At 42.0% G+C, this 18,466-nt stretch overlaps 1 protein-coding gene across 8 annotated transcripts in view; it reads left to right on the top strand.

The window, feature by feature from the left end:
* The window catches only part of tjp1a (tight junction protein 1a), a 222,131-nt gene that overhangs the window by 42,688 nt on the left and 160,977 nt on the right, over positions 1 to 18,466 (top strand). The window lies entirely within an intron of this gene.

The raw sequence follows: 18,466 nt of genomic DNA, 5'->3' as shown, positions 1-18,466 counted from the left end.
TCATTCAGAATTGTATAATTTTTGTTTTGCAGGCAATATTGTTACATAGATTTTTAAGTAGGGCCTGGCCAAGTCACAGAATACTGTACTTTGATGAAAGTCCAGTTTCCTTCGTTTTCCCCCTACTCACTGTTGTACGTTTCCTGTTTTGCTTTGTTAACTGGCAGTTTTACTGTTTTGGACTAATGCCCACCAGAAACTAGGTTGAAGACTGTGTTAATTGTAAATTTTGTACATTTGAGAGAGGAGAGGCTTTGATTTGGCCAAGATATTAAACAAACTGTTGGTGATGCAAAAGTAAGGTAGCGAACCAAATTGACCTCCCAAGTGCTGACTTTAATTTTGTTTCAATGTTATTTTTGAATGATGTATATTGAATGTATATGAACACACAAAATGAAGTCATTGGTGGAATTTTTATGCACTGTGAAGAAGCCATTGTGCTGCTTTGAGATTTGGTCTTCACAGAAATTTGAATGTAACATTTTATTGGAACTGGCCTCAACCGCAATCAGTATGGTTGCAAAGCACGTCACTGTTTCAATCACTTCATGAGTAAAGTAAAAAGTGCTTTATTACTGAGCTGAATTTGTGTGTCTGTTGAGTCTTGTTTCGTAGTGAAGTCTGGTTACTTTTTCTTGGCTCTTATCTTAGCTTCTTGATTTTAAACGGCAAGGTAATGAACAATCTTAATTTACCAATAGATGCAACAATGGAGTGTTCTGTTTTAGAGATAAACTGGAGGACGAGCTTTCAGAGAAGTATTGTTGACATTGCAAAACAGTGACGTTGCCCAGTAAATTGCTGTACTTTGTGCTTTGGTTGATCTGAAGTGAGTGTATCAGATTCAACAAAGTGTTTAGGTGGCTTGAGTGACAGTAGAACATGTTTTATAATTTTCAGTCTCCTATCTAGTGGTGGTGAACATTTCAATTAGCTCTATCCTGAATATTTTAGATTTCTGAGCAGTCAGTATATATTTAAGAAATCAGCGTTGGAATGCATCATTTGCAACAATTCACATTCAGAATGACCTTTTTGTTTGGCGCTTAGTGACTGTAATTGTGACAGCCTTTTGTACAACTATGTGGACCAGAAATTTCTTTGTGTGGACAGCTGAGTACTGAGCACAGTGACTAAAACTGAGATTGTTGCAGTTTTCAGCATGGTTTCCTGCAATTGTTGAGTATGCATAATAGTTTTGAACAATAGTAACAACTTGGATTTCTATGGTTCCTTTACTATAGGAAAACAATCGAGGCTTTTCACCAAGGTTCATAATCAGATAAAAATGGATGTCAGAACACAGATGATGATATTAGTCAGAGTGACCAACAAAGTAGTTAACAGGGCAGATTTTAAAGAGATAAAGAAAGAAGGATAGTGAAGAAGAGTTTAAGGGGGGAGTTCTTGAACAGCTGAACCTTGGCATCATGTGGGGTGGGGGCTGTGTCTGGAGAGTGGGAAGATGCAGGGAGGTGAAGGAATGGAGTGTTAGACAAGGAGAGTAGTGGGATAAAGGAGGTCACAGGAATATAAAGAAAAGTAAAACAAGGATAAGACCTTTTAGCTTTAAGGCGTTAGGATCCAAGAGCCAATGAAGGCCAGCGAGGACAGGTGTAATAAGAATCAGTGTGAGTTAGAATGCAGGTCGTGTTTGCGCAAGTTGATTTCTACAAGAGTGGAATAGATGATGGATGAGGCTCTCGGCAGCAGATATGGATAATAATAGATAGTATTATGGAAGTGGAAGCGCTATCTTTGTGATAGTGTTGGAACTTCAGCTCAGGGTCAGAATGGCAAGGTAGTCATCTTGTTCAGCCTGAGTCAGTGCCGGGGAGCGGGGGGGTGGCGGAGGTGAAATTGGTGAGGAGTGAAGATGATAGACTTGTCTGAGACTGAATATCATAGTCCGACATGGAGGCAGTGAAACTGAGCCTGACTCCTTGTCTGTGAATGCTGTCACCAAGTGGTAGCATGTAAATTGGTATAAAAGGGGGACCATGATATACAAGAAAGAGAAGCTGCAAGTGATCTGCTTTCAATTGAATAAGGTCGGGCCAAGTGGGGGAAATCGAACTGCATTTTGGCACAAAGGAAAATAGAAGGAGATGGTTAGGTGATCTTTTTAAAGGCTGCAACAAGGTGATTGTTGTGGCAGGAAAGAAAATCTGATTGGAGTGATTCAAACATTTGTGGAAAACAAAACTGGAGGTGGATTTTAGAGGTGAAGAAATATTGCAGTTTGGAGGGCAAAGGGAGATTGGAGAAGGGCTGTAGTTTACAATGGCAGAATGGGTGATTATGGTTTTGAAAGCCTGATGCAAGGATACCAATTCTAGAATAGTGTGAGTCTCAAATACGACTGTCCTAAAACCAGAGTTGTCTGAGTTGCACCTGAGTCGTTATCCCCAGTGTTGGCGATCTGAACTGAAAACAGCAAATTCTGGAAATACTCAGCAAGTTGGGCAGTATCTGTGGAGAGAATTAACAGACCAAATGAAAGATCACAAGTCTGGAACATTAACTCTGCAGCGAGCGACACAGTTACTGTCTGGCTTGTTAAGTATTTCCAGCATTTTCTGTTTTCATTATCACTTGAATTCTGTTGAACAGATAAGTAACTTTGTGCCAGGTAGGCTGAAGCTTGTATCCCTTTGTGATCTAGGATGGGAGTTGTACCAAGAAACTGACCAGGTTGGGGGAGAGTGAAGAGGTCAAAGGCATTGTATTTAGACGGAACAATGGTAAAGTATCATGGTGAATGGAAAGGCCACATGATTAGTGGTTGGGATTTAGAAAGTGCAGTTGTAAGTGATTTGTGGGAAAGTTTTTGAAAGTGTGTAGGGGAAGCATTTGCAATCAAAACAGTTTTCTGCTGAGTATATCGTGTTTTGTACAATGAATGTTGCAACTTTTAAAGGTCAGAATTATTTAATGACTTCCAAAACTTGTTTGAATTTTTAAATTTTGAATTTTATTGTATGAAAAAATCTTTAAAATTGTGCTGCATGAATATATTTCTAAAGCATGGATTTTACATCAATCCATCGTGTAGTATGAGAAAAGGTGGTGATCTTTTCTGAAACAACTATGCTAGTGAATCATCCAGACAGTAGGTGTTCAGATCACCAGTAGCCTGTCCTGGTCCCCCCCATGCCGACACTATGGTTAAGAAAGCCCACCAACGTCTCTACTTTCTCAGCAGACTAAGGAAATTTGCCATGTCCATTACAACTCTCACCAACTTCTACAAATGCACCATTGAAAACATTCTGCTTACATCACAGCTTGGTATGGCCCCTGTTCTGTCCAAGACTGCAATAAAGTACATAGGAGTTGTGAATGAAGCCCAGTGTGTCACTCAAACCAGCTGCCCATCCACTGTCACTGTCTACACTTCTGACTGCCTCGGAAAAGCAGCGAGCATAATCAAGGACTCTACACACATCGGACATTCTCTCTTCCATTTTCTCCTATCGTGAAAAAGATACAAAAGTCTGAGGACACGTACCAACTGACCCAAGAACAGTTTCTTCCCTGCTGCTGCTAGTCTTTTGAATGGACCTATCTTGCATTAAGTTAATCTTTCTCTACACCCTAGATATGACTACCACTGCATTCTGCACTCTCTCCTTTCCTTCTCTATGTAGGGTATGCTCTGTAGCATGCAAGAAACAATAATTTTCATGTATATTAGTACATGTGACAATAAATCAAAAGTAAAGTGGATTAAATAAAAGAGAACGGAGAGGAATAAGCAATTTTACAGCACTGTATCTTGAATGTGAACTTTTTCTTTCACTACAGTGAGTTTTTCTAATTCATAAATTCCAGGCTCAGTAGCTGCAGACTTACCTCTGAATGAGACAGATGATTGCGGGTTCAAGCTCCATTTCAAAAATTTGAGCATTTAATTCAGGCCAGTGTTGGCAAAACATTTGTTATGAGCTACTTGTGACTAATCAGGAATCCAGATATAAGAAACATAAGAAATAAGAAATAGGAGCAGGAGTAGGCCATCTAGCCCTTCGAGCCTGCCCCGCCATTCAATAAGATCATGGCTGATCTGTTGTGGCTCAGTTCCACTTTCCCGCCCTCTCCCCATAACCCTTAATCCCCTCTCTTATCAAAAACCCATCAACCCGCTTCTTAAAAATATTTAGCGAGGCAGCCTCCACCACTTCAACGGGCAGAGAATTCCAGAGATTCACCACCCTTTGAGTGAAGAAGTTCCTCCTCAACTCCGTTCTAAACCGCCTCCCCTTTATCTTGAGGCTGTGCCCCCTAGTCCTACTGTCTTTTTTGAGCGGGAAGAGTCTCTCCACCTCTATCCTATCCATCCCATTCATCATCTTATACGTCTCAATGAGATCTCCCCTCATTCTTCTAAACTCTAGCGAGTACAAGCCTAGTTTATTCAGCCTCTCCTCATAGCTCAACCCCCTCAACTCCGGTATCAGCCTAGTAAACCTCCTCTGCACTCCCTCCAGGGCCAAAATATCCTTGCGCAGGTGCGGCGCCCAAAACTGCACACAGTACTCCAGCTGCGGCCTCACCAATGCCCTATACAGCTGCAGCAAGACCTCCCTACTTTTATATTCAATCCCCCTCGCTATGAAGGCCAGCATCCCATTTGCCTTCCTGACCACCTGCCGCACCTGCAAGCTGAGTTTTTGCGACTCATGCACAAGGACCCCGAGGTCCCTCTGCACCGTCGCCTGCTGCAGTTTTTTGCCCCGTAAGTAATATTCCTTCCTACCATTATTCCCACCAAAGTGGACCACCTCACACTTGCCAACATTAAATTCCATTTGCCATTTCCTGGCCCATTCGCCCAGCCTATCTAGATCCTTCTGCAGACTCTCCACACCCTCCGCACAATTTGCCTTTCCCCCAATCTTGGTGTCATCAGCAAATTTTGACACCCTGCACTCGGTTCCCTCCTCCAGATCGTCTATATAAATGGTAAATAGCTGAGGCCCCAGCACCGACCCCTGGGGCACCCCACTAGTCACCAACTGCCAATCCGAATAGCACCCATTGACCCCCACTCTCTGCCTCCTATTTGACAACCAATCCTCTATCCACGCTAACACCCTACCCCCAACTCCATGTCCCCTGACCTTCTGCAATAACCTCTTGTGAGGTACCTTGTCAAACGCCTTCTGAAAATCCAGAAAGACCACATCCACCGGCTCTCCTCTATCCACTGCCCTAGACACATCCTCATAGAACTCCAGTAAATTTGTCAGACACGACTTCCCTTTAATGAAACCGTGTTGCGTCCGCCCTATCAAGCAATTCCCTTCAAGATGCCTCGCAATTTCCTCCTTAATGACGGATTCTAACATTTTACCTACCACAGACGTTAAACTAACCGGCCTATAGTTCCCCGCCTTTTGCCTGGCACCCTTCTTAAACAACGGCGTAACATTAGCCGTAACATTAGATATGATGAGTTACATTTTTGATTTGTGAATAAAATGATGCTTGGGCATGCAATCTCAGTATACATATTAGCACAGAATATACATGTCTAATCTTAATGTTCAAACTTTAATCTGTGTACCTTTTCTGGAGAAATGGTAAGATGAAAAGCTACGTGTAGGAGTGCTTTTTGATCATTGTGTGTAATGGGTTGCTGTTCATTTGGTTGTCTGGTAAAATGGAACATAACATGGGAGAATTTTTGCACTGTCTTGGGCTACTGAGGGAGTAAATGAACACTTGAGGTCATTTTGCCTGTGCTATGTGCAATAAAATTGATGCAGATGGCCTAAACTGTAACATTGAGCCATCCCTGTGGCAAGCCAGTGATTTCTATTCAACGCTGTTGTACCAAAACTGCTCTGATCAAGTGCTAAGCTGGAATGCAGACCTATTTTGTCTTTTTGCCAATTTTCTCCTGGGAGTACTGGTTTCTTGCTCGGATATCATACTTTAGATATGGCTTTCCGTTGAATACTTTGGCCTTTATCACTGTGTTGGCGAAACATGCAGGGGTATTCCTTCAGTTTCACACCTTTGAGCACAGTCATTGGTATCAGGAAGCTTTTAGTGTGAAAAAGTGTTGAGCATCCAATACTGGTTGAGCTGTGCTGGATAGATTGAACATAAATGGAATATTGACATTGGGCCTTGCCTACCTGAGCTACTCGGATGTTAATTACTTTTGCCTGAACCATTGGTGGAGTCATGTAGTATAGATCCTAAATTTTAAGGAATTCAGGTGCCCAGAATGTTTCCAGGATACGGAAAAGATTCTGCCATAGGACTAGAAAAAATTGCTGAATGCTGTACAGTATGGACTATTGCATTCTAATCTAAATTTCTATGATACAAGTGCACAGGGTAAGTTTCTTGTGTAACAAGCTTGGTGGCATTTTGTTCACATCGTACATATGTTGAATAATGGAATGAGCCTTAGTGTGAGCCTGAAAAATAGACCAGGAAGTACAAGCTGGAATTGCTGTAAAAACAAATACAAAGAGTAACATGTCCATAAATTTATGGGCTCTTAGAGGAAGTGCAGCTAATTTGTATTAGGGCAACCATATTTGAACATTTTATTAATCAAATTTTAAAATTACCCATTCATTTTCTGGACTTACTGTGCCATAACATCCATTTGGCATCAGAACGAGATGGCCCGCAGAGTTAAATACACACTTAACTGTGAAATGGTACTGTGCCTTTAAGAAATGTATTTTAACCACGTTTCCCTGTGCATTTTGTCAGCACCATGTTGTCTGCAGCCAGTGTTCTTTTATTGTCACTGAAGCAATATAGTGGGCATCATGCTGATTTTAATCTGAACTAATGCAGTGTTCTGTGGTTTAAGTGTTCCCTGGGATTGCTGGGTGGAGATTGATTAAGCTTGCTCTCGTGCTTGCGCTCTAGAAGCTTTCTGAAAGTTACAAGACTGGGAAGTCTCAGAGAATTGATTGAACATTCAAAGGACCAATTCACAGCAGGTATTTAAAAAGCTGAAGAACCAGCGTCATGTCAGCATACTTCGGCTCCCTCTGAAGAAGGGTGTATGTCTGTGGGATTATGTTTAACTTGGAACAGTAGAGATAGCTAACTGTTCGGAGTTCTCCTGTATCATATTTAAATCTTGTAATTGGCAAAAGATTTGCTAATTCTTTTTGTTACATTTTAGCTGTGTTCTTAAATGAACTTTGTTTGATAAAAGCTTCCTACTGGGTTAGTTAAATTATATCTGGAGTGAAATGTCTTATGCTCACTCATGCCAAAGTCAAATGTAAAACTTAGGATTGAGGCTAACTTCATAAAAACATCTTAGAGTTTTTGACCTGTATCTTAACACCTGCTCTTGAAAACTAGATTGAAACTTCCAATGGCTAGAGCTGCTTGCGGCCTTTGTCAAAGCACAGATCCCAGTGCAGTCTAGCTCCAGTGGACTCATCGAGGCCATTCTTACTTTTCTCCTGCACTAGCTGCTGTAAAACAGCTGAGTTTAAAAGGCCTAGCGAATTTGATAAGCAAGGAAAAGGAAAGTGTCCAAGTGAATAGGGTTTGGGGGTGAGGGAGGGGCAGAGAGATCATTGGGGGAGGGGGGCGCTCATTTGGGCGTTGGAGGTTGAGGGGCCCCACACTTTAGTGGATGGGTTGAGGCACGTGGGAGGAGACCAGGTTCAATCTGCTGCAGGGAAATCCTTGGAGGGTTACAGTGTGACAATTTAGTCAGGAATGTGTCGTGTGAAGTGAGGGGAATGGTCTGAAGTTGTGCAGAAGTTAGAGGAGGTTTTAATTCTAACTTTTTTGGAGTAATTATTTGTTTAACATTGGCAGAACCATCTGAAGTTAGCAGTTTAATTGCGTTTTTGGATGGTTCATAGTGCAATCAGTGAAATGAATTTAGCACCACTTGGTAAATGCCATGCAAACTCTTACCTGTTAAGTTCTGAAGGAGGAGATTTTTGGAGGCCTAGTAACCCTGCTACGTGTCATTTGCTGTTCTGTTGGAGGATGGAAAAGTTATTTTGTTCTGGTTTTTGTTTGTTTGTAGGTTGGACTAGAATTTGAGTATGCTTTCATTCTTCCATTGCTTTATGTTAATCCTCGCCTGATTGGTTTGACTGTTGCAACGATCCATGGAGATTTATTCTCATTGCTTGTGGGGTGGATGAATATGCTGCATGTCTCCTTGGCACTAAGTCTTTCTCTGTCTCTATGTGGGCCTTCTCAAAGCCCTCTGAGGCTGAGAAAGTGCGCTCTTGTAGCAAGAAGAAAGTTCAGTGGTACGTGTGCCTCTTTGCTCTGGATAATGAGAGACTGGCGTCAGATTGCAGCATTCCGTTTGGTTGTGACATGCACAATGGTTGCTGTTCTGTCAGCTGTTCATCATCATAGTTCAGAGTGGCAGCTTCTCAGACTGCTGATCGTTTTCTGGTACTGTTTCCACTGGAGTCGTTATGGTATTCTCGTGGGTGGGAGGTTGGTCTAACCATTGATGATTTTTCTGGGATCTGGAATGATGAGAGGAGGGAGGTGAAACTTACGTCTGAATAAGTGTTGAAAGTACTTGGGGATTGTGCATTTCTGGCTGGTTAAAGACAGCAGTAGTCTTGGCATCCTCCGCCTCCACTATCTGGAGGAAATCCAGGGCTACACAGGCATCGTTGCTCAGGAGAGAGAGGCTGGTTATGGAAGACATACGTCAGCTCAAAGGTCTGTTTGCTGTGATATCTCCTGAGATTGCAGAATCAAGTGATGACAGGGAATTGGACTCTACCCACCCTGTGGAGTGGAGCAATGGTTTTAGAAGGGTTTGCCAGGACTGACACACTGGCACCAGGATCATAGAATTGCTACAGTGCAGAAGGCTAATCAGCCCATCAAGCCTGAACCAGGCCCTATCCCCGCAACCCCTGCTAGTCCCCCTGACATGATGGGGCAATTTAGCATGGTCAATCAACCTAACCTGCACATTTTTGAAGTGTGGGTGGGAACAGGAGCACCTGGAGGAAACCCACACAGACATGAGGAGAATGTGCAAACTCCACGCAGACGGTGACCGAGGTTTCAATTGACTGGGTCCCTGGTGCTGTGAGGTAGCAGCGGTAACCGCTGTGCTACCGTGCTGCCCCATCTAATCTAATTTAAATCTAATACAATTAAAATGTGTGAAATGACCAATTCCCAGGATGTCAGCATTCTAAAATGATGAGTGACAATTTTTGACCTTGCCTGGAAGCATGGCTGTTTGTTTTCTGGATTTTTGGTTGTAACCTTGTTTACCTTTTGGCTATCTACGCAGTGCTGGGGTTTTCGTTTGCACAAATCGTCAAAGTGTCCCTGTCTGTTGCAGTGGAAGCCTTGGGTTTGTAGGAGGCCAGAGAGTGAATTGTCTGTAACACCCACCACTTGAAGGAATTGCAGAAAATGGAAAAGCAGAATACTGCAGATGTTGGAAATCTGAAATAAAAGAAAAGATTAAGGTATCATTGCTGTCACTGGTGGATTGCTGCTCCAATTGAACATATTCCCAACTCGACTCTGCTCCACGTTTCTTCCAGAATTTTCTGAGCCCGGCTTTTCCTGAAATGCAGCGCTCAGTGCTGAAGTGGAGTAGAGTCAGGGGCAAAGGGTGGATTACAGGACACTCCCCTTTTATGTCAGATGGGAAGGTTAAAGGTTCAGTCTTTGAATGGCAAGTGAGGTGGGCAGTTGGGCCCAGTGTGGTGGCCTGATCTGCTTATATCAGGGGAGTGATTAGATTGTGATTTTCAGAGTTACCCAAAAGTTAGACTGAGTTTTACACTATAGAACATAGAACACTACAGCACAAACAGGCCCTTCGGCCCACAACTTGCGCCGATCACATCTATACCTACTAAGCCATAGACCTATCTATAACCCCCAATCCCATTAGATCCCATATACTCATCCAGAAGTCTTTTAAAAGACCCCAGCGAGTTCGAGTTCGCCTCCACCACCACCGACGGCAGCCGATTCCATTCATTCACCACCCTCTGAGTGAAAAACTTACCCCAACATCTCCCCTGTACTTGCTTCCCCGCACCTTAAATCTGTGTCCTCTTGTAGCGACCATTTCAGCCCAGGGAAATAGCCTCCGAGAATCCACCCTATCTATTCCTCTCAACATCTTATAAACCTCTGTCAGGTTGCCTCTCAACCTTTGTCTCTCCAGGGAGAAGAGTCCCAACTCCCTCAACCTATCTTCATAAGGTATGCCTCCCAATCCAGGCAACATCCTTGTAAATCTCCTCTGCACCCAATAGCTTCCACGTCCTCCCTATAGTGAGGTGACCAGAACTGCGCACAGTACTCCAAGTGGGGTCTGACAAGGGTCTTATAAAGTTGCAGCATTACCTCCCGACTCCTAAACTCAATCACTCGATTAATGAAGGCCAGTACGCCATACGCCTTCTTGACCACATTGTCCACCTGCGAGGCCGATTTAAGAGTCCTATGGACCCGGACCCCAAGATCCTCCCGCTCTTCAACACTGCTAAGACTCCTACCCTTGATATTGTATTCCTTCATCCCATTGGTCCTGCCAAAATGGACCACTACACATTTATCTGCGTTGAAGTCCATCTGCCACTTCTCCGCCCAGTCTTGCATCCTATCTATGTCCCGCTGCAACTTCTGATGTCCAAACATTCTGACACTATCTAATATTTTCTGGGTAGCGATCCAGGTAAGTACATTGGATCTGTCCCAACTCTGCTACTGTACTCCAGGATCAGAGCAGGGGACTTACCCATCAGAACTTGAAGCTTCCTGAGCAATTTCCACATAGGTCTGTTTGTCAGGACTTCCACAGGAAGTCAGAAGTCTGAACCCTGACAATCTGGAGGCTGGAAGATTTGTGCCAAAATTCAAAATATTCAGGACAGGCAGAACTTGTGGGCAAAGAAACAAATTAAACATTACTTAGACAAGTAATAGTCTGCGCATCAGAAAACATAACCCTTGTTCATGTTTTCCTGACCAATTATCCCATGCTGTATGGATATACACCTCAGACAAGTCCCTCAGATTTACAGACCTTATAGGAAATGGTCTGCAGTTGCTCCCAACTTCCAGTGGGTTCATGTCTCCCTATTTAATCAAGAGTTATAATGCCTCAAGGGTGATGAGAGATACTTCCCTCAGTTTTCTGAAAACTCCTGAACTGATTACCAGCATTAAAGTCCACTCTAGCAATTTCTGCTGCTCACCTTGCCAGGGGAAATGTTTGACTTTTTGAAGTGCATTTCTTTGAGGGGCTATCTTCCCTCGTGCATTCCACTTAGTCGTTTGCCGAGGACACTCAGCCTGCTCCAATTTGCTAACCATATCAGATGCAGTCTTTTGTCTCTGTGAAACTTCTTTTTTCTGTCCAACATCTGTTATCCCAGCTACTTCTGCCTTTGTTTTCAGGTGAACACTTTGCAACTTGCTTCCAGTAAGTCTCTACCCATGATAACCAAATCATACAGGCTTGTTGTCAGGCAGAGTTCAGCAGATTGTATGACTCTTCGTTCCTCTGTTTCACCTTGACTTTGATCCAAAATATGATCATATTAGAAAACTTTGCATTCTTGACAGCATTCATCGTGACAAGGTTGTTTCTGCTGTTCCCTCAATAATTTTGTTTATGCAGGGTGCTCAAGAGTACAGGGATAATGCATGTTAGTTGGAATTAAATTGCAACATGAAGAAAATTAGGTTCACTGGCATCTATGATGAGGTGGGTATGCCGGCGTTGGACTGGCGTAAACACAGTAAAAAGTCTGACAACACCAGGTTTTAGTCCAACCTATTTATTTGATAATATATTATCAAATAAATAGGTTGGACTAAAACCTGGTGTTGTCAGACTTTTTACTGTATCTATGATGAGAACAGACAAGAAGTTATCTTACGTTCTTATAATGGGTTATGTTTGGAGCGATTCTTTCCAGGTGCTTGTTTTTGTTTCGGTTTCATGTTTGCAATATTTGCAGATTTCAGGAACAAAATTTCCAGCTTTAACAAATGAGAGATGTGTTGTTTGTGGTGAGCTGTTGCAGAACTTTGACTTGAAAATGAACAGCTTAATGCGTATTGAATATCATATTTTTCTTGTTGGCTGAATATCTTGTGATACTTTGAGTTTAAAATTGGGAACTCTTGGAGCACTAGATGGAAACTTATCTCCTTCCTCTTTATAGCAAACCAAAAAGATCATGGAAATCTATCAGTCAGTGTTAAAAGGCAACATGAGCTTGAATCTGCAATTCTGGATTGGTGGAGCTAACAGTACTTTAACATAGGCTTTTTGGCTAAGATCAAGCCCGTGATGGGGTACAATGTTATCAGTTTGGATTTGTTTGTCAGTCTGTGGAGTCTATGAATTGGATTCAATTTGATTTGGTTTTTGGAGCAACCAAGAATGATTTTTTTTTTTGGCTTTGTAACTGCAAATGGGTAAAAAAAAAATTTGAAACTTCGAAGCTTGTGAGCATCCTTGGCCTCGTACCAAAGAGTGCCAAAGATGGTGGGATTATTATGCCCCTGCTGCCAATCACACTTGTACAATGATCTAACACGATCTAAGCCAAAAGGCTTGTTTTATATACTTGCAAAAGTTCTGGTAATCTATTTTTATATTCCTGGCTAATTTACTTTCAATCTAATTTTTCCCAACTTTTTGATTTTCCAAGTTAGCTGGTTTCTAAAACTCTCCATCTCGTCAGGCTTGCTGCTGTTGCTTACAGTGGTTATCGATCTCTTTTAACCCAATGTTGAATTCAATTTTAAAAATCTGGAATGAACATAAGAACATAATAAGAACATAAGAAATAGGAGCAGGAGTAGGCCATCTAGCCCCTCGAGCCTGCCCCGCCATTCAATAAGATCATGGCTGATCTGTCGTGTCTCAGTTCCACATTCCCGCCCTCTCCCCATAACCCTTAATCCCCTTGCCTATCAAAAACCTATCAACCTGCATCTTAAAAATATTTAGCGAGGCAGCCTCCACCACTTCAACGGGCAGAGAATTCCAGAGATTCACCCCCCTTTTGAGTGAAGAAGTTCCTCCTCAACTCCGTTCTAAACCGCTCCCCCTTTATCTTGAGGCTGTGCCCTCTAGTCCTACTGTCCTTTCTGAGCAGGAAGAGCCGCTCCATCTCTATCATATCCATCCCATTCATCATCTTATATGTCTCAATGAGATCTCCCCTCATTCTTCTAAACTCTAACGAGTACAAGCCTAGTTTATTCAGCTTCTCCTCATAGTTCAACCCCCTCAACTCTGGAATCAGCCTAGTAAACCTCCTCTGCACACTCTCCAAGGCCAAAATATCCTTGCGTAAGTGCGGCAACCAAAACTGCACACAGTACTCCAGCTGCGGCCTCACCAGTGCCCTATACAGCTGCAGCAAGATCTCCCTACTTTTATATTCAATCCCCCTCGCTATGAAGGCCAGCATCCCATTTGCCTTCCTGACCACCTGCTGCACCTGCAGGCTGGGTTTTTGCGACTCATGCACAAGGACCCCGAGGTCCCTCTGCACCGTCGCATGCTGCAGTTTTTCGCCATGTAAGTAATAGTCCTTCCTACCATTATTCCTATGAAAGTGGACAACCTCACATTTGCCAACAGTATCTACTGATGCATGAAGATATTGTGGATTGTTGGGAAAAATCCATCTAGTTCATTTATGAACTTTATTGAAGGAGATCTGGCATTCTTTAGCATTTGGCAAAATATGGCTCGTTTTCTCTAGAGTCATAGAGGTTTACAGCATGAAAACAGGCCTTTGGCCCAACTTGTCCATGCCGCCCAGTTTTTACCACTAACCTAGTCCCAATTGCCCACGTTTCGCCCATATCCATCTATACCCACCTTACCCATGTAACTGTCAAAATGCTTTTGAAAAGACAGAATTGTACCCGCCTGTACTACTGCTTCTGGCAGCTCGTTCCAGACGCTCACCGCCATCTGAGTGAAAAAATTGGCCCTCTGGAACCTTTTGTATCTCTCCCCTCTCACTTTAGTTTTAGATTCTAGTTTGAGACTCCCCTCCCTTTGGGGAAAGATGTTGACTATCTACTGATCTATGCTCCTTATTATTTTACAGATCTCTTTAAGATCACACCTAAGCCTCCTAGCTCCAGGGGAAAAAAGTCCCTGTCCAGCCTTTCCTTCTAACTCAAACTGTCAAGTCCTGGTAGCTTCCTAGTAAAGCTTCAATTTTTCTAGTTTAATAATATCCTTTGTCTAATAGGGTGACTAGAACTGTACGCACTATTCCAAGTCTGACCATATTAATCTTTTGTACAACTTCAGCAAGGCTCCCCAACTCTTATATTCAATGTTCTGACCGATGAAACCAAGCATGCCGAATGCCTTCTTCACCACCTGTGACTCTGCTTTCAAGGAGGTATGAACCTGTGCCCCTAGATCTCTTTGTTCTATAATTCTCCCCAGTGCCCTACCATTAACTGAGTAAGTCCTGTCCTGGTTCAGTCTATCAAAATGCAAGGTGATCCATTTATCTAAGTTAACTCCATCTGCCATTCATCAGCCCATTAGCCCAATTGATCAAGATCCCATTGCAATCCTAGATAACCTTCTTCACTGTTCACTTTGCTACCAATCTTGGTGTCATCTGCAAACTTACTAACCATGCCTACTAAATTTTCATCCAAATCATTCATATAAATAACAAATAACAGTGGACCCAGCATCGACCCCTGAGACACATTGCTGGTCACAGGCCTCCAGTTTGAAAAAACAGCCCTTTACAATCACCCTCCGTCTTCTGTCATCAAGCTAATTTTGTATCCATTTAGCAACCTCACCCTGGATCCCATGAGATTTAACCTTATGCAACAACCTACCGTGCGTTACCTTGTCAAAGGTCTTGCTAAGGTCCATGCAGACAACATCAACTGCTTTGCCCTTATTTACCTTCTTGGTTACCCCTTCAAAAAAACTCAATCAAATTTGTGAGACATGATTTTTCACTCACAAAGCCATGCTGACTGTCCCTAATCAGTCCTTGCCTCTCTAAATGTTTGTAGATCCTGTCTCTTAGAGTACCTACTAACAATTTACCCACTGCAGACACTAGACTCACCATATGTACTTCCCTTTTCTCTGCAGCTGCTCATAAACAAAGACACAACATTTGCTAGGCACCAATCTTCAGGCACCTCAGCTGTGGGTGTTCCTTGTAGAAAGGTTGGAAGGTAAGGGATTGGCTGTGTGACGAACCATTATTGGCAAGTTGGTACTTTTTTATATAATTCCAAGGTGTTGAAATAATTGGTCTTTTACAATTTTTCTGATTTTTTTTTTTCCCCCCCTGTAAAGGAACCTGATGTGTTGCAGAAGTCACTATTTTCATGCTTTTGAATATCATTGTCATGTCTCTTAAAGAGAATGCTGACTTGCTATCTCATGTTTTATTTCTTTTGTAATTCTAATATAGGTGTTGAACTTCCCTCCACTGATCAGATTACAAATCTTGTTTCCAGCTTTCAGTCCTCTCAATAGTACAATGGCAGAATTGTTGTATATTCATCTCCAACATGACCTGCATTGGTGTAATGGGGATATTGTTTATTCTGTACTTAATGAAAAGCTTTTCCATCCCACAAGTTTAACCAATATACCTCTTTCTTTGTTGCAAAAAAAAATTTTATTCATGAAATATCTGAACGAACGTTACAAACATTCCAAAATGGCCATCGCAGAGCATTGGTATTTAAGTTGTCTGAGTAGATCATGTTACATTCTGATGTGCTTCAATACAATCAAAAGAACATTACAGACATTGAATAATGGCCATTACAAAAATTGCAGTGAGGTTTAAGTTGTCTGCGTAGATCAAGTTGCCTTCTGGGGTGCTTCAATATAATTGTGATACTACCTCTTTGCCCTTGCCTCATTAGTCTTTTCTCATTTGCCTCCATTCTTAGCCTTGACACCTCCTGACTTCAAATGGAACTTATTGCTCATGTTAGTCACTGTGGAAGGTTACATTTTTCTGAACATTTTTTCCTTGTAACTTTGTATCGAGTTCAAGTATGTCCAAGGTTTAAGTACTGCTATATATCTGAGAAGGTTCTTTGAGATCCACTGACTGTAGCAATTTGAAAAAAATAGTTTGTCATCTTGCAAGTAATCGTCTTGCTGCCAGCAGCAGTCAGCATTTTAAAACTATTGCTACCATCATGACGAGTACTACGTTAGTGTTCTTTGTTCCTGTTGAAACTTCAAATATACCATCATTGTTTTCCCCACATCATTATAGTGAAGTCACTAGTCATCATGTTCTCTTTCTTTCCTAGGACCTCAACTTGTAAAGCTCTCCCCCAACCCTACTCAAACAACCTTTCTTTACAATCTTTTTAAACCCAAATTTGACACCATCTGATCTCTTTCCTGAATTTTATCTGATTTTATTTTTGTGATAGGTTACAATCGTTCCTCACTCCACCCCTATGCAGCAGGACCTGCCGAGTATTTCCATTATTTTCTGTTTTGATTTTAGTTTTTAATATTGGGATATTGTTCTGTGATCCTTAACTGTTTGCTATGGTTACAGCCTAAAAGACATTTTTGCAAAATAGGGGAGCTGTAGTAGAAAGGGCAATGAGAAGCACAGCTGTATAGAAGTTGCAGCTCCCCAATTCCTCCCCCATTGTTAGCTGTTGCTTTAATTTTTTAATTAAAACTAGCCAAGAGTAGAACACAGGAAATAGGAGCAGGAGTAGGTCACACAAGGCCTGTCGAGTCTGCTCATCATTCAGTACGATTGCGGCTGATCTTGGGCTTCAACTTCACTTTCCGCCTGCTTCCCACATCCATTAATTTCTGAAGAGATTAGAAATCTGTTGATGCGGCCTTAAACATATTCAGTGATGAGCATCCACAAATCTCTGGGCTACAGAATGCCAAAGATTCACAATCTTAAGTGGAAAAACTTTCCCCTCATCTCAGTCCTAAATGATTGGCCCCTTATCATGTGAGAAGATTCTGGTATTTTAAATTCCCTGATCAGTGGAAGCAATCTCTCAGCGTGCATCCAGTCAGGCCCTTTCACAATCTTGTAAGTTTCAATGAAATCACCTTGCATTCTTCGTAACTCCAGAGAAAATAAACCCACTTTACTTAGCTTCTCATTATAGAGCCACCCCCTCATCCTGAGCACCAGTTTAATGAACCTTAGCTGTGCACATTCTTTCTGAAATCTGGAGACCAAAATTGCTTGGAGTACTCCAGAGGTGGTCTTGCCAAATCCTGTACAGCTATTCTTTTTATACTTTAGTCCCCTTGCAATAAGAGCTAATGTGTCATTTGCCTTCCTTGCTTGCTAATTCTATGTTCCTTACACAAGTGGGCAGCACAGTGGTTAGCACTGCTGATCACAGCACTGGGACCCGGCTCGATTCCAGGTTTGGGTCACTATTTGTGTGGAGTTTCCACATTCTCCTTGTGTCTGCGTGGGTTTCCTCCTACATTCTGAAAGTCGTGCTGGCTCGATGCGTTGACCCGAACAGGCACTGGACTGTGGCAACTAGGGAATTTCACTGCAACTCAATTGTGACTAATAATTAAAGTTTTTAAAAAAACCTTAAAAAAGAACAAGCACACCCAAGTCTCTTTGAACATCAACAGACGAGTTTCTTGCCTCTTAAAAGATATTCTGCTTTTTGTATTTTTATGGCCAATGTGAATAACTCCATATTTCCTTACATTATGCTCCATCTGCCTCCTGTTGCCCTATCACTTAAATTGGCTGTATCTCTGTGAGCTGTGTCCTTCCCACAGCTACCCTCCCACCTATCTCGGTATCATCAGCAAACTTGGATGCATTACTCGCAATGTCTGAAGTCATTAATGTACCTTGTAAGTAACTGAGGACCCAACACACTTCGTTGTGACTCTCCACTATCCACTGTGTTTTCTAGCTGTTAACCAACCAGTCCATACTCTGGAATTGACGTGGAGTTTTTTTTGTGTTTAAGGGGGCTATTTAAACATTCAGCTTTATACTAAAAGTTGTCAGTATGTTTGCGGGGAATGCTGGGAAAGCATGATGCTTACTCATTTTAGCTTTGCAAGTGATTATGTTAAGTAGAATTAATGGACTTGTTTACTTAAATTCCACTGGAATTTCTGATTGGTGAATGATAGGGTCATGTGATTATGCAGTTTATGTGCAGTTCTGGTCTGTATCAGAGAAGAAAAGTTTTTGCAGTAAGCAGTTTAATTTGCAGCTGAAAACGAGTAAAGTTAGAAAGATTTTGCAGGTTTCTGGAAGCTTCAAGACTCTCTCCACTCATAGCAAGTATATTTATTGTTGCTAACTATATTTAAAGTGGCATTTAAGTCTGTCTTGGAACTGAAAAAAGTGCTAAGTTAGAAATTAAGTGTTTCCTTTGCATTTTAAAATGTTATTCAACTGTTGATGGTTAATCTGCTTCAGTTGGT

Source organism: Carcharhinus amblyrhynchos, chromosome 32 (assembly GCF_965287045.1).
Source record: "Carcharhinus amblyrhynchos chromosome 32, sCarAmb.v2.hapA, whole genome shotgun sequence".
Lineage (NCBI taxonomy): Eukaryota > Metazoa > Chordata > Chondrichthyes > Carcharhiniformes > Carcharhinidae > Carcharhinus > Carcharhinus amblyrhynchos.
This window is presented reverse-complemented; position numbering and strand designations above follow the sequence as displayed.